The sequence below is a fragment of the Delphinus delphis genome, chromosome 8 (genome assembly GCF_949987515.2).
Source record: "Delphinus delphis chromosome 8, mDelDel1.2, whole genome shotgun sequence".
Taxonomy (NCBI): domain Eukaryota; kingdom Metazoa; phylum Chordata; class Mammalia; order Artiodactyla; family Delphinidae; genus Delphinus; species Delphinus delphis.
In genome coordinates this window covers 49,816,293-49,831,740 of record NC_082690.1, presented here as the reverse complement: position 1 = coordinate 49,831,740, position 15,448 = coordinate 49,816,293, and the positions used below count along the sequence as shown (strand labels likewise).

The following is a 15,448-nucleotide window of genomic DNA, read 5'->3' as shown; positions in this document are numbered from 1 at the left end:
AAAAAAAGATACATTCCATATTCCAAATTTGCCAAGTTTTGGTGCAATCAGAAAGTGTACTAGGAAAGAAGAAACAACTTTATTGGAAGTATAGTGGTACTGATGACCAAAATATTTATCAAGAAAAAGCAAAGAGCAAGCTGGTGGGGGGAAAAAATGCATATTTTTTTCAAGGAGATGTTAAAACGAGTTGCTTTCCTTGAGGATAAAGAGGATGTTCTTGTCAGATCTACAGACTGCACATCTAAAGAAAAAGTGCAATTATGCATAAAGTAAACGCTTTGGACAGACAGTTATGGGTTCAGAAGACAGTAGCTCCTTGCCAGTGAAATAAAGCAAATGTCAACAAGCCAGACACACTTGAAACATTCAGAAAAATGTCTTGCTATTCCTTTCCATACATAATATGCCATATGACACCACAGTTAAATCTGCTACTGCAAAAAAAAAAAAAAAGTACGTCAATCTGTTGGTTTCCATGAGATTTGGACAGAGGCAAACAACACGGCAGAAAGGAGTCCAGGAAGGTACAGCTTTCGCTTCTTTCCTTCTGAGGAGGAAATGACTTCCTACAGCTAGCTGATCAGGAGTTAGCGCTCACTCTGCTTGGAGCCAGGACCTGGAGCATACCCAGATGTGGACCAAAACACAGCTTCAGGTAATTATTAACAGGAATAGGAAACTAGAGAAAACAGCCCCAAGTTACGCAAATACAACTGCCATGCTTTCTGCATTTGTCTGTCCTGCGGGTGGGATGTACAGCTCTTTCCATAACGATCCAGTCTTTTCTTTTCCTCCTTCTCCCACACCACCAACAGGCATGCCAAATGCAAATCTGCTCACATTCTGATCCCATTCCGGCAAAACGCAGGGACTACCACCATACCGAGTCTCACAATAATCTCCACAATGACAATTATTCAGAGTCCCTCAGTTCTGTTCACACAAAAGATTACAATTTGAATCTTGCCTTGCATAGGTTCAGCTCTGTCGGAGCTGGTTACCAGGCAAACAGTCTGTTTTAGAATTTACCGATTGCTGGGGAGGGTAAGCTGGGGGGTGGGGATGGACAAACCGCCCTGTACATACCTCCTTTTGGCAGCTAGGAAAAACAATTTCGTGACAAAGAGACTTGTTCTTTTCAAAGCTCACCCAACAGATGAAACTGACAGAATGAAACCAGAGAAACTTTAGCAACCAAAGAAAGCAGCCTTCCAAGGATCAAGGTGAATAATTGATTTGTCGGCTTTTGTTTCATCTTTTAAGCTATTTTGCTCATTTAATAGAATTGTGGAATTTGTCAGAAGCCCAAACACTGACACACACTTCTGACAGCAAGTGCATATTCCAAACTACAGATTCATTTGCCAAGCTTATTCAACAACGATTAGCTGCAAAGCCAGGGAACTTACCGAGCACAAAATTATTGGAACAAAGCAGGGAGGAGGCAGGAGGCACCAAAGGCAGCTTCTCCGTCTCCTTGGTGCCAGGTTCTCCTGTCTGCCGTCCAGTTCACACTTGCCTTTATAACTAAGACTCCGGCAGAACTCACTAGCAAAACCTGATGAATTATAAAACAGCCCCTCCTAGGCTCTCATACTTTACATCACAGGGGGTGACCATGCAGCGTCTTCTCTCCCTGGGTACATATATTTCCTTGTAACTCATCCTGATAAATATATCAGCCTGAGAAGCAGTGACAGTAATCGGTGTTTGGGATGTACCAGCATTAACCAATAAGACGCTTTCCCACCATCAGTACCGCACCCCATCCTCCACTTGTGTTCCCCCACACCTTGTTAAGGTGGATCCACCCAACCCAGTGGGGGGTAGGCAAAGATGGCAAAACGTGGATGAAAGCCCCTGAGTCTCCAACGCACACATAGCGAGGCATACTACTCAGGTTTAATTCTCATTAATAATTCTGTAAAGATCAGCCCTCATATTTGCATAGCCTGTCACAGTGTACCAAACACTTCACTCTCCCTGAGCCCCTCAGCAACCAGGAAAGGTTCAGCAGTGCTACAGTATAAATGAGCCACCCGAGAAGTTAAGTGACTTTGTCCAATGTTCACAGAAATGGAGGATGCAAGGAGCCCTAGAGGTTCGGGAGTTCAACCCGCTAGCTGTGCAGATGAGGAACCCGTAGCGAGAGAGACAAAATGACCTGCACAGGTCACAGTTTCCAAATACGATTTGAGCTTGACCCCAAACCCCAGGTCTTCTGATGTCAAAACAGTGTCTTTCTATCCTATCCTACTGTGCTACCTCTAGAGCAAGGAAGCCCTGAAAATCGAGAGACATGCAGATTATCAGGAACAGTACCATTGATTGGCCAGAAATCATTAACAGGCAGGTAGCATGGAGGAGCAGTGCCTGAGCTTTTTGTTTCCTCTCTGACAAGGTCAATATAACCTCTTTAGGTTCACTGAATATCAACACTAGAAATCATGTTTTTGATGATAATAGCTATTATTGGGCACTTCTCATATGCCAGGCAGTGTTTTAGGTGCTCAGCCTCATTTAGTCTTTATTTAATCTTCAAAACATTCCTACGAGGTAGGTATTAGCATAAACAACATATTGCAGATGAAAAAACTGAGATTCATAGAGGTTAACACATCCAAATAGGATCCCAGATGCTAAGTGGCAGGGCTGGAATCAACTCCAGGCAACCTGGTTTCAGAGCCCACACTCTTAAACGTATCATCCTATCCCAAGCAGTGTTTCACATTCAACTGTAGGGGCAGATGAGCGATGCAAGCAGATTTATTTACTATGGCCTTTTGTAGAAATTACAGGAAGAGCACAGGTTTAGGAACCAAACAGCCTTGTGTTTAAACCCTAGCCTTGTCACTGATTTACAGTAACATGGGTTGCTTTATCTATAAAATGGGCATGATAATTTTTACCTTGCAAGATTAAGTACATCAAGAAAATGTAGTGCCTGGTTTATAATGCATACTCCCAAAACTATTGGCTATTATTCTTACCACACTTCTTTCTGGAAAATGGATTTCTGCCTCACCTTCTCCTTAAAGTGTCTTTTTCCATGTCAACTACTATTTGCCAAGGATTCTGCTAAGACTGTGAATCTGCCAGCCGGTGGAAAAAGGGAAACAACCCCAGAGAGGTCTATCACCCAGACTGAAGAACATCACCAGGAATATGGGGACTTTCTGCCAGAGAATGGCAGGCCCGGGGGCTCTGCTCGAGGCTGCCTGTTCAGGTCCCCAGCTCTCCACTTCTGCTGTTAGTCAAATGAACTCACCAGCCCAGGAAAGCATACTTAACAGCTTGTTGGCTATCCACAGTGAGACTAACTTGGCTTCCTTCACCTGTTTCAAACAAGCGCCTGCCACATAACAACAATGAAATTTTGCACACAGCTGCCTACTGCCACTAAGTCAAGGTGTGCCAAGCAAGGAAACAGGTACTCTGTCTCAAAAGTTCCACCGCAAACTCCTGTCCTAACTCAATATAAACCAGGATTTGGCCACCTGACAGGTTCCAACCAGGTGAGTTCATCCATATAAGAGACTGCTATCTCCAAGGTATGCAATCAATGTTCCTTGAGAGACATCAGCAGTAGCCCTCTGTGGGACAAGGTGATGCTATAATTTTCCAGGCTATGCAGGATTAAGTATGAGAGACTTTCTTAGCTCTGTGTTTCTAGAGAATGACCGAGTGGGCAACTTAATTTGCTCACATATGGACTACTTTCTCCTTGTTTATTTTTTCCTCTAAGCATCTTACTAGGGGATATGGATATATGTAGATGAGGTGCCCCCTCTTTCATGACCGTAACACTAGACACTGTAGAAGCAGAGGTATGCAACATAATTAGAGGGTCAGGGGAAGAGGGACTTGGGTTTCTAAACTGGTAAGAAAAGCCAGGTGTAAACACTGTGTGTAGCAAAGAGTAAATAATAAATAACTGATTACAAGATAAAGGGTTACTTCCAATATCAGTATGTGGGTTATCCACGTATGGCTTCATGTGGCTTGGTCTACTCTAAGTCCTTCCATGACTTCCAGCTTCTTGATCTACCATGATCCCCCAAAATCCCCTTCAGAGCCATTCTCCCCCTGCTGCCTGGCTATTCCACCATTATGAAACACCCCATGAAAAATTATTGTGGATGAGTCTTCATATAGTTTTTGTATTATAACACACTGTTCTGTCCCCATCAAGGATCATCATAACACATATTCTGTCATAATTACCACCTCACGCCACCAATTGCTCCCAGACGTAATGAACTATGTGGAGCCTGGAAGCTGCACCAGTACTTTGCTTATATTAGTGACAGTGCTGGTATTTACTGACACTTATTATGGGCTGGCAATGTGTTAAAACTTTACTTGCATCTCTCATTCAACCCTCACAACATTTTTTTTAATAGATTTATTTATTTATTTATTTGTGGGCTGTCTCTAGTTGCGGCAAGCGGGGCTACTCTTCGTTGCGGTGTACAGGCTTCTCATTGCCGTGGCTTCTCTTGTTGCGGAGCACGGGCTCTAGGCGCGTGGGCTTCAGTAGTTGTGGCTCGCGGGCTGTAGAGCACAGGCTCAGTAGTTGTGGCGCACGGGCTTGGCTGCTCCGTGGCATGTGGGATCTTCCCAGACCAAGGCTCAAACTCTGCACCGTGTCCCCTGCACTGGCAGGCAAGTTCTTAACCACCGCGCCACCAGGGAAGCCCTCAACCCTCATGACATTTTGAAGTGAGCTGTACTATTATCTCTACTTTGTAGATGAGGACTCGGTGACTAGAGAGGTTAGCTGACTGGCACAATCAGAAAAATGACTGAAGTTCTAAGACTGCAGAGCCCACTCTCTTAACTATTATATTCACTGCTTCTAAGAAATTGAGATAACAGAGAACAAAAAATGTAAGTGTCCACTCTCGGTGTTTTTACCTCTTCACATCCCATTCTCGCCTTAACTGACTTCAGTCAGGTTTCACCTTCACCATTCCACTAGAGTTGCTTTTATTAAGGTAAATAATGACATGTTCACCAACAAAAGCAATGGCCAGAGTGGAGTCCTCTGTTTACTCAATCTCTCCACAGCTCTTTGACACAATGACTTATATCTTCCTTGAGTCAACCACTTTTTAAACTTGGTTCCTGAGACCCCCCCCTGGTTTCCCTCCTACCTCACTAATTCATCCTTCTCAGTCTCCTTTGCTGAGTCCTTCTCCACTTCCTGATCTTTCAAGTTTCTTGTGTCCCAGGGCTCATCATTAGGCCTTTCTCATTATACTCACTCCCTAGGCCACAACAACCAGTATCAAGGCTTACATGCCATCTATGGATTAAAGACTACCACATGTAGATCTCTAGTCCTAGCCTGTGCCCTGAATGCCAGACTTTCATATCCAGCTGCATCCCACATCTGAGCATCTCCATTTGACCATCAAAACTAAACCTGTGGTCCCCACACCCTTCCCATATTTACTGTACTCCTAATATATACCATTTCAAAAAATGGCATAATTGTTCACCAAGTTGCTCTGGTCAAAAACCTGGGGGTCATTCTTGGCTCTTTTAAAAAAAATCTTATATCCCACATCTTATTCATCAGCAACTGCTGTTAATTCTGTCTTCAAAATATATCCCCAATCTTTTCTCCATCTCCACCTCTGCTCCCCACTCTATATCACAATAATCTCTCACATGGATTTCTGCCCTCACCTAATTCGTTTCCTTCCTTTGACTATTGCCTTGCTACAAATCACTGACTACATAGCAAGCAGGTTCTCTTAAAACAAAAATCAGACCCCATCACTCCCTACTCAGTTCCATTCTGTGGCTCCCCTTTCACTTAGGATTTACTCCTTCACTACAGTCAGGATTCTGCTCACATATCTCCTCATGCAAGATCTAACCCCCTGACATTCTGTGTAGAACATCATCTTCTATCCCTCCATTATTCTCTACTCTCTTAATGGACTTTGTTTTTATTTATAATACTTATCTCTACTTAAATTTATATTATATATTTATTTGTTTATTTTATTAACTTTTGCTTCCCTCCACTGGAATGTAAAACCAGGGGCCTTGTCTAGTTCATTCATGGCTGAGTCTCCAGCACTAGAACAGAGTCAGCCACATAACACATATTTTAAATATTTATTAAGTAAATGTGTTCAAAGTCACATCTTCACTACTTTTTTTTTAAGATTTATTCATTTTATATTTTATTATTGCTGCGTTGGGTCTTTGTTGCTGCACACGGGCTTTCTCTAGTTGCAGCGAGCGGGGGCTACTCTTCATTGCAGTGTGTGAGCTTCACATCGCAGTGGCTTCTCTTGTTGCAGAGCACGGGCTCTAGGTGCGCGGGCTTCAGTAGTTGTAGCACACGGGCTTCAGTAGTTGCGGCTCACGGGTTCTAGAGCGCAGGCTCAGTAGTTGTGGTGCACAGGCGTAGTTGCTCCACGACATGTGGGATCTTCCCGGACCAGGGCTTGAACCCGTGGTCCCCTGCATTGGCAGGCGGATTCTTGACCACTGCGCCACCAGGGAAGTCCTTCACTACTTCTTAGTTATATATCCTTGCATAAATTACTTACTGTCCCTAAGTCATAAATTCCTCAAAGGGCCACCAGGGAAGCCCTCTACTGTATTTTTAATGTATTCAACCTCTCCTGAATGACTCTGATACAAGAATTCCATGAGTTTAGTTAGTGTTATGGGTTAACCTGTATTTCCCCCCCACAAACTCATATGTTGAAGTCTTAACCCCCCAATACCTCAGAATGTGACCTTATTTGGAAACAGAATTGTCTGAGGTGTCATTAGTTAAGAAGTCATACTGGAGTATGGTGGGTCCCTAATCCAATGTGACTGACTGGTGTCCTTATAAAAGGGGGTCATTGGGACACAGATATGCAACAGGGAGAAAGGCATGAAAAGACTGGAGATATGCTGCCAAAAGCCAAGGAACTACCAGAAGCTAGGACAGAGGTCTGAAACAGATCATTCCCTAGCACCATCAGGTGTAGCATGGCCCTGCAGACACTTGGATTTCAGACTTTTGGGCTCCATAACTGTGAGACAAAAAATTTCTGGTGTTCTAAGCAACCTAGTTTGTGGTACTTTGTTATGGCAACCCTAGGAGATTAATACGGTCAGATATTATCCTCATCTGACACATGAAGAAATTGCAGCTCAGAAAAGTTGAATAACTTGCCCCAAGTTTCACAGCTAGTAATCAAGTAGGGCCTGGATTTAAATTGAGAGCCGTGTGACTTTAAAGCCTGCTCATAGCAGTAGCAGTGGTTCTTAGAGGCTGGTCCCCAACCCCTGTTGGTCTAGAAAGAATGAGAAAAGTAAATAGAATGCAGTGATTTTTCAAGATAAAATGACCTTTCTTTATTATGAGATTATGTCTTTTCTACTCTTTGTTTTTTCTTATTGTTTTTGCTGTTAAAAGTTGTCTTTTTATTTCTGAAATGATGATGAAAATAGATCGTGGGTTTTTTGTCTTTTTTTTAATGTCCTTCATTTTATTGGCAAGATAAAAATTTGGCAACTCTGTTGGCCTATAAAAGTTTGTTCTGAAGCGTTTCTGGTCTATGAAATGTAAAAATCTGGGAACAACTGTTCAAATGCTGTCCTTTTTCAGCAAGCAAGAAAACCCTTCATATGTAGCCATATTTGGTGATAGGAAGAAGAAAGCTTTTCTCCCCATCAGCTGAAAAGGTCCCTCCCTGCTCATATATACACTATCTGTGCTAATGGTCATAAACTCTCATCTATTACCAACAAATTAATTTGGTATAATGCTATGCAACAAATTTGTGTAAGAATTTAACAATATTCATTCATAACTGAATTCAACAAAATTCAGACTTTTTCTTAGTCTTGCCCTCTCCTTCTTCCTTCTTAGTGAAGATTTTCTATTTCACTAAATTCTTGACTTGCTTTTGACTTGATCCATTTTCTTTTGGGTTCAGGACCTGTGGATTTGTGCAAACGTCTGAGGATTAAATGAGATCACCTCGGTTAAATATCTGGAATATTGCAAAAGCTTTCAGTAAATGCTAGTTCCCTTTAAAGAAAGAGGTAAAGCTTTATGCATCCAGCAGGGAAATAGCTTTAGGACCAAAGAAGATTTAGAGCAACTGAATGACTTGGCAAGATGGGCCAACATGAAGAGTGTTAATGAACTCTATCCTTTTGTTGAGCTTTCAGTGATCATGAGATAGTTTACAGAAATTGTGGCCATCTATTTTTATGAACTCATGTTCATGACTAGGTGTGGGCTTATATATATGCTCATATAAACATAGAGAGAAACTGGAATATACTGATAAATCATATACATCACTAATATAAATTTGATTGGTGTGAGAGTAGGTACCCTCTTCAGAAGGAGAAACCCAGAAAAAGCCTTCATACATATAAAAGTTTACTTCCTTTGTTTTACCATTATCTGGTCCCCTATAATCTAATTCATGTCCACCAATTTGCCCTATCCTGGGAAACCTTAATAAAGACAAACTTCAACCCATCTCTTTGCCGAAGTTATCTCAGACTGCACATCAATGATGGAGGAATTTCTTCATTCCATAAATATTCATGGAGGGTCTGTTATGTCTCAGGCACCTTATTACCATGTTGGATGGCAGGAGGTCAATACAATCAAGGTCAGATTTTCTGTCCCCTAAGGGGCTTTCAGTCCAGGGAGTAACAAGCAGATAACAACTAACTACACAGCTAGCATATTTTATAAGGACTCATTAGGGTGCTATAGATACCTAGAGGAAGGGCATCTCACCTAGTCTGGGAGGTGAAGTCAAGAAGGCTTCCTGGAGGAGGTGAGGTCTAAGCTGAGTCTTGATGGATGACTGACTAGGAGATATCTAATTAAGAAGATTTCTAATCAGAGTGAGAAGCATGTGATGTGCAGAGGTCAGCGGGGAAGGGGTTGATCATGGATCTCTGGGGGAGTGGAATTTTATCCATTTACCACTCAATAAACTAAGTACACGTGATGGAAAAAAGACTAATTTCAGAGTTTAGGAATACCAGAGAATAATCATTCCTTTCTCATGGACTTCTTCAATGCAATGAAGGTTGAAGTGGTAAATGTCATGCTTTATAGTTAGACAGTCCTGATTCATTCAAGCTGACCTTTACAAGTTGTTTATCTCCTCTGAATTGAACTTCGTTCCTCATCTATAAAATGGAGATAATTGTACTTAACATACAGCTGTTATAAGTGTTATTCTGAAATTTAAAATGTGAAATATCTTGCTTCCCACCTGCCACAAAATAGACACCAGAGTAACTGTTAATTCATGTTCTAAAAACAGTTGCCTCGTTCTGAATAAGAACCTACATCACTCATACCAAATCCTTCTCAACCAGTTTTCTCAAAACTTTGTCAACATCATTTAAAGAAAATGTAAGCACACCTTCCATTATCTGAATATTTATATATTTATAAACTGTAGGATGTACAACCATATTACTATGACACAGTATGTACATTATAAATCCTATACCAAAACAGAAATTTAAAGGCTGAGATGAAAAGTTACTATAAAGAGAAAGACTATCATCTTGCATACCCTTAGGATGCATATACCCACTTTGGAGAAGAACATGAGCTCCTTGACAGACAAGACCTAAACTCATTTATACATGTAGCACCTAGCAGCACAGACCAAGTACAGTCAGCCCTTTGTATCTGTGGGTTCCACATCCATGATTCAACCAACGGTGGATCGAAAATATTTGAAAAAAAAAGTTCCAGAAAAGTTCCAAAAAGCAAGACTAGAAATTACCACACCAGCAACTATTTACATAGCATTTACCTTGTATTTACAACTATTTACATAGCATTTACATTGTATTAGGTATTATAAGTAATCTAGAGATGGTTTAAAGTATATGGGAGAATGTGCATAGGTTATATGCAAGTATTGGGTTGGCCAAAAGGTTCGTTCAGGTTCTTCCGTAAGATGTTATTTTATATAGTTTTTATAAGATGTCACTTTATATAAGTGACTTGAGCATACTCGAATTTTGGTATCCACAGGATTCCTGAACCCAATCCCCCAACCAACCAACAACTATACTAAAAAATGTCTACAAATTGAAGAGACAATACTGGGATATTAGGAAAAAAATTACAAAACTGGTGGCCTCAAAATGTCACTACCTGTCCAAACCAGGTTTTATAGTTTTAATTTTAATATATATTTTAATAATAATAAAAGCTTAATATAGTAGAAATGTTAAGTAACCAAAATGTAACTGTCTCCCTTTCCAGATGTTTGTGGCAAGTAGCTAATATATTTTTTTTTAGTTTTAATATTTTTTTACTGAAGTATAGTTGATAATATATTTCTTTTTTACTGAGCAAATAGTAATAACAACCATTTGCCGAGTACTTAATAACAGGCAGACACTATGCTAATCACTTTACATGTTTTTTCTTATTTGGTCCTTGCAGTAATCATGGCACTGCACTGCATCTCTCTGGAGGACACTGAACATATTTTAGTGTATGTTAGGGGTCTATAAATCATGGCCTGCAGATCACATCTGGCCCACTGTCTGATTCTGTAGAGTCTGTAAGCCAAGAATGATTTTTACATTTATAATTGGTAGAAAAAAAATCAAAGGAAGAAAAATGCTTTGTAGCACATGAAAATTATATAATATTCAAATTTCAGTGCCCATAAATGAAGTTTTATTGGAACACAGCCATACCCATTCATTTATGTATTATCTATAGCTGCTTTTGCACAACAATAGCAGACTTGATTAGTTGCAGTAGAGAACAAATGGCCCATAAAACCTAATATATTTAGTGTCTGACCCATTACAGGTTTACAGTATGCTGACCCCCAGTGTATGTGAATGGAGCCCCCTGGAATTATGCAGGTTGGGAGTGCAGGATTGTAAGTCACAGTCCAGGTAACAATCCTATATGGAAATGGAGGCTCAGAGAGATTAAGTCATTTGTCCACGCTATTAGGAAATGGCAGAACCAGAGGCTTTTAGGGCAGATTTTTAAGGCTGAAATGAGCCCCTGATTCTACATAGAGTTCAGACCCTTTTTTTCTGATGGTCTCTTCTGGCTATATGATTATGAGCCACTGCCAATAAAACTTCCCCACTGTCTCCTCGGTCTTCTCTGTGCTCTCATGCCCAGATTTCAATATCTTTATGGCTAACGACAGGGTAGAGTGGGGAATGGGTCAATGGAACAAAAGCACAATTCACTCCTTCATAGCTACCTTCATGAGTCTCTCAAAGGCACTCTTGGCCTCTGAGTCTTGAGACTTTGCCGTCTCTGGCTGAGCTGAAAGTGATGAAAAGGACATGTGATGGAATGCTGGAAACCTCATTACTGGCTCTTTGCCTACAGAAACTCAGCCAGCTTATCTTCTTTCCCAAGGAACTTCAAACTTACACTGGCTCAGCTGGTTCTTTCCAGGTGCCTTTAACAAACTGTTCTGCCCAGATGAGATCAGAAGTCAACAGACCAGAATCTGCATATACTTTTCTATCATGGAGCCTATGTCCCTTTTTCCTAACCCTCATTGTTGGAAATCCTCCTAGGATCTCAGCCACTCCTGGGTTATAATCTGGATACTGTAAAACACCAAGTCACAATAATTTCTTCCCGGACAGTATCCCGGAGAGCCAGATACATTAACATAATTTCTGTGGCTGCCCAATTACAGCCAGAATTTCACTTTCAAGCAAGAACAACTAACACTGGCAAGGCATCAACTATGTAAAGCTGTGGGAACAGCTTTCACATAGGCTAATCTCATTCAACCATCCCAGCAAACAGATTCATTATTCCCATTTTATAGATAAAGACACTAAGACTCAAGAGGGATTAAGCAGTGCATACTTTGTATGCACCTGGTAAGTGGTAGGTTTGGGCTTTAAACCTTGATATCTCTGACTTCTAAGTGCATGTCACTTTAGTAAAGGAGCCCTCCATGAAAAAGTTAGGTTTTTTTGCCATGATATTCATTTAAAAGCAAGCAAACAAATACCCCTTCCACCTCTTTCCCCAAATCTCTTTCCCAAATCATGGTGTGATTATTCTTTATAATTGGGACACAGAACAGTATGATAGAGTTCAGTGAGAGGCACGGTTTAAATTTACTGGCAAGTCATTTAAGCAACCGGATCCTCTGTAAATCTGTAAAATGGGAATAACAACCTGTCTACCTTGTACGGTTGTTGTGAGGATTATATAAAAGAATATAAGCATTCTATTATACATGAAATGTTCAGAATAGGCAAATCCATCCATACAGAAAAGAGATCGGTGGTTGCGTAGGGTTGCAGTGGGGGCAGGGAGATGAGAGGAAATGGGGAGTGATTGTTAATGGGTATGGGGTTTGGGAGGCGATAATGAAAATGTTCTAAAATTGATGGTGGTGATGGTGTCACGATTCTGTGAATATACCGAAAACCAATGAATTGTATACTTTAAATGGGTGAAAAACATAGTATATGAATTTAAAAATAATGTAGATAAAGAGCTTATTAGCACAAGGCCTGACACAAAGTAAATGCTTTATAAATGTTAGTTGGTCATAATTGTTCCGAGGCAGAAACTGGTTGGTTCACCCAACTCATTTCCTCTTCTGGAGCACAAAACTAGACTCCACCCTAGAAATTAGGTGCGGCCATCTGTCTGAGCTCTGGCCAAGGGAATGTGAGTTCTGGCCAATGAAATGGAATGGGCCTGGCCTATAACAACATTTCCCCAGCAAGCCTTCAACTTCTCTTTCCCTCCCACCAGCTTGATGCAAATGAATCCTTTGACCCTGTAAGCCACACGTTGAAAATGGAGGGGCCACAGCACGGAAAAAGTCCCTGAATCACTGCCTAGAGGAGACTTAAGACAAGTTTTGAACTTCATGAGAAAGAAAATAAACTTCTATTGTGTTTAAACCATTATTCATTTTAAGAGTTGACTGTAACAAGAGCTTGTATTATTGTAACCAGTGCATTATTGTTACATGTATTCTTCCAAATTGTCTGAAATAAATTGACTATGGATTGGCTGACCGTGTTGGGTCTGGGGTCCTGAGGGCACACAGGAAAGGCTGTCTGGCAAAAACATCCATGCCTTTAATACTGTCAAACAATCACTGGACAGTCTGGAGAAGGGTACATAGCTTCTAATTAGCTTTTCCAACTTGGGGAAGCTGAGTCCTTGCTCTGCCCTCCAGTCCCTTCGTGAACAGCAGGCAACATGCGATCAGACCATGAGCGGCAGGAGGGCAGGAGCGGCAGGAGGGCAGGTGAGCCTGCCACTCTGCACTCTGCACTGCTCTCCTGCTCTCCTTCATGGAGGACATGTATCCCACCCTCTTCTCCTTTAATAGAAGGGAAAAACAATACAAATCAAAGATGTGACCCAAAGCAGATCATGTACCACCCTTGCACACTGCTTTTTTTTTTTTTTTTTTTTTGCGGTACGCAGGCCTCTCACTGTTGTGGCCTCTCCCGTTGTGGAGCACAGGCTCTGGATGCGCAGGCCCAGCGGCCATGGCTCACAGGCCCAGCCGCTCCGCGGCATGTGGGATCTTCCTAGACCAGGGCACGAACCCGTGTCCCCTGCATCGTCAGGCAGACTCTCAACCACTGCGCCACCAGGGAAGCCCCACAGTGCTTTTTAAAGCAGTATTCTTCATGCTTTAAATGTGGAAGGCAGAGAGCTTTTGGCTCTCCTGGTGAATAACGCCAAAATATTTGATTGTTATTGTCTCTCATTCAGAAGATTCGCTGTCAGAAGGAAGAGCTCTGAGTCATGCCTTAGAAAAGGTGAACAGAGGATATGCATCCACACCCAAAGGTGGCAGAGTGAAGAGAGGACACTCACTGGGGCAAGGGGCTCTCAGGTTTACGAGCCCCTTCCCTCTGTCAGATGGGGCCAACAATGCCTTTCCAGGCACACAGTGAGGACCAGTAGCAATGAAAGTGAAAGCGCATTCAGATCTTATAAAACTAGGTGATGATTCCCAAGTATTTACCGTGAAGTCCTTTTACATAGCTTGTTTAATCTTCTCAACAAGCTTGTTACATGAGTAATAAGCTCCACTTATGAGATAAGGAAACTGAGGCTCAGAGAGGTTAACATAGCATTCCCATGATCACCCATGTGGTGAGCAGCAGAGCCCGGACTCTAACAGGGACCTGATAGACACCGAGAGCCCACATCTCTAATCACCATACCTTTCCTGACTCTGAACAAATGGATTATCAAGGTGAATGGCTCTTTTACTGGAGAATCCAGGATGCCCAAAGCCAAGAGGCCGACCCCTGCTTATTGCATAGGCAAAATGTTCATAAGGCTGCTTGCATTCAGGCGTATGAAGTGCCTAAGAGAATAATGAAACAGATGGGAAAAGGAAGAACAAAGGCCATTGTCCTGGGCCCCAGAGACTAGCCTGCCTAAACATGATTCAAAAAGTTTTCCATGAACTCAGACCTCACAGATGTTGAATATCAGATCACTGCAGGTAGAAATGTGAACTTCCAGTTATAAAGCATGTCTTCTTGCTAAAAATTGCTTCCCTCCCCCAGGACAAACTCATAAAGAAAGAGAAAAGAATCTGAATTCCTCTCTGCTTCCTGTTTGCCAGGAGGTTTCTTTTTCCCTTCAACTGCAAGGTCCCATTGTTTCTCTCATTTCTTCTTAGCATGCTCTATTTAAACCAGATGGAGCAGTAGCATTTTGAAGCTAGTTCTGAAGCCCAGGGGACACGCATCATAAATAAATAAACAAATGAACAATTCAGCAATTGGTAGGTCAGGCAGGAATGAGTTTAACAACTGAACTGGAAAAGTAGCTGAAAATCTACTCCTTGATGAAAGATCTGAATGTGCCCCAAGTCCTCTCCACTCAACAGGTAACCACACTGCCTTCTTTCAGTGAATCAGGGGCTAGAGAGCACGCAGCAGTGGGGAGGCAGTTACAGAGGGCTCCACAAAAACATCCAGTGAGCCTCTGGCCACTCTGCGTTACCAACATGCTGACACAGTATCCCACGGTTGCTGTGAAATATTCATTCACCGCCTATAAAAGCAAGACATTTTCAAGTGCTGCTTTTCTTTAAATACACTCTCCTTCAAGTCTTACATAATCCAACTATCATCCCATGTGAGGCTTAATTTAAAGGAAACCATACGTTGAGTTAATTCACTGTGAAGGGTTATGGAAGTTATATTTATTTCAGAGAGTCAGCAGCTGTGTAACAGGGTGTCTAATATATGCCTAACCTACTGCCAGGTTCTGGAACACAAATATGAATAGGATCCAGTCTCTGTCCTTAAAAAGTTCATGGCCTCCTCAGAGACAGAAGTGTTCAAAAAGTAAGCGAAAGAAGTGTTACAGGTATTAAGGTAGAAAAAAGTGTATGAAGTGTTTAGTCATCAGCTCTAATGAGGGAAG

The 15,448-nt window shown here is 41.6% G+C and overlaps 1 protein-coding gene across 17 annotated transcripts in view; it reads right to left on the bottom strand.

The window, feature by feature from the left end:
- The window catches only part of DLG2 (discs large MAGUK scaffold protein 2), a 929,335-nt gene that overhangs the window by 193,214 nt on the left and 720,673 nt on the right, over window positions 1–15,448 (bottom strand). Inside the window, exon 1 of one of the 17 annotated variants that reach the window (XM_060018182.1) lies at window positions 1,413–1,672. The exons of the other annotated variants lie outside the window; for them this stretch is intronic. The gene's annotated coding sequence lies outside the window, so the exon portion shown is untranslated. Of the gene's footprint in view, window positions 1–1,412; window positions 1,673–15,448 lie in introns of those variants that run through there. 17 annotated transcript variants of the gene reach the window in all.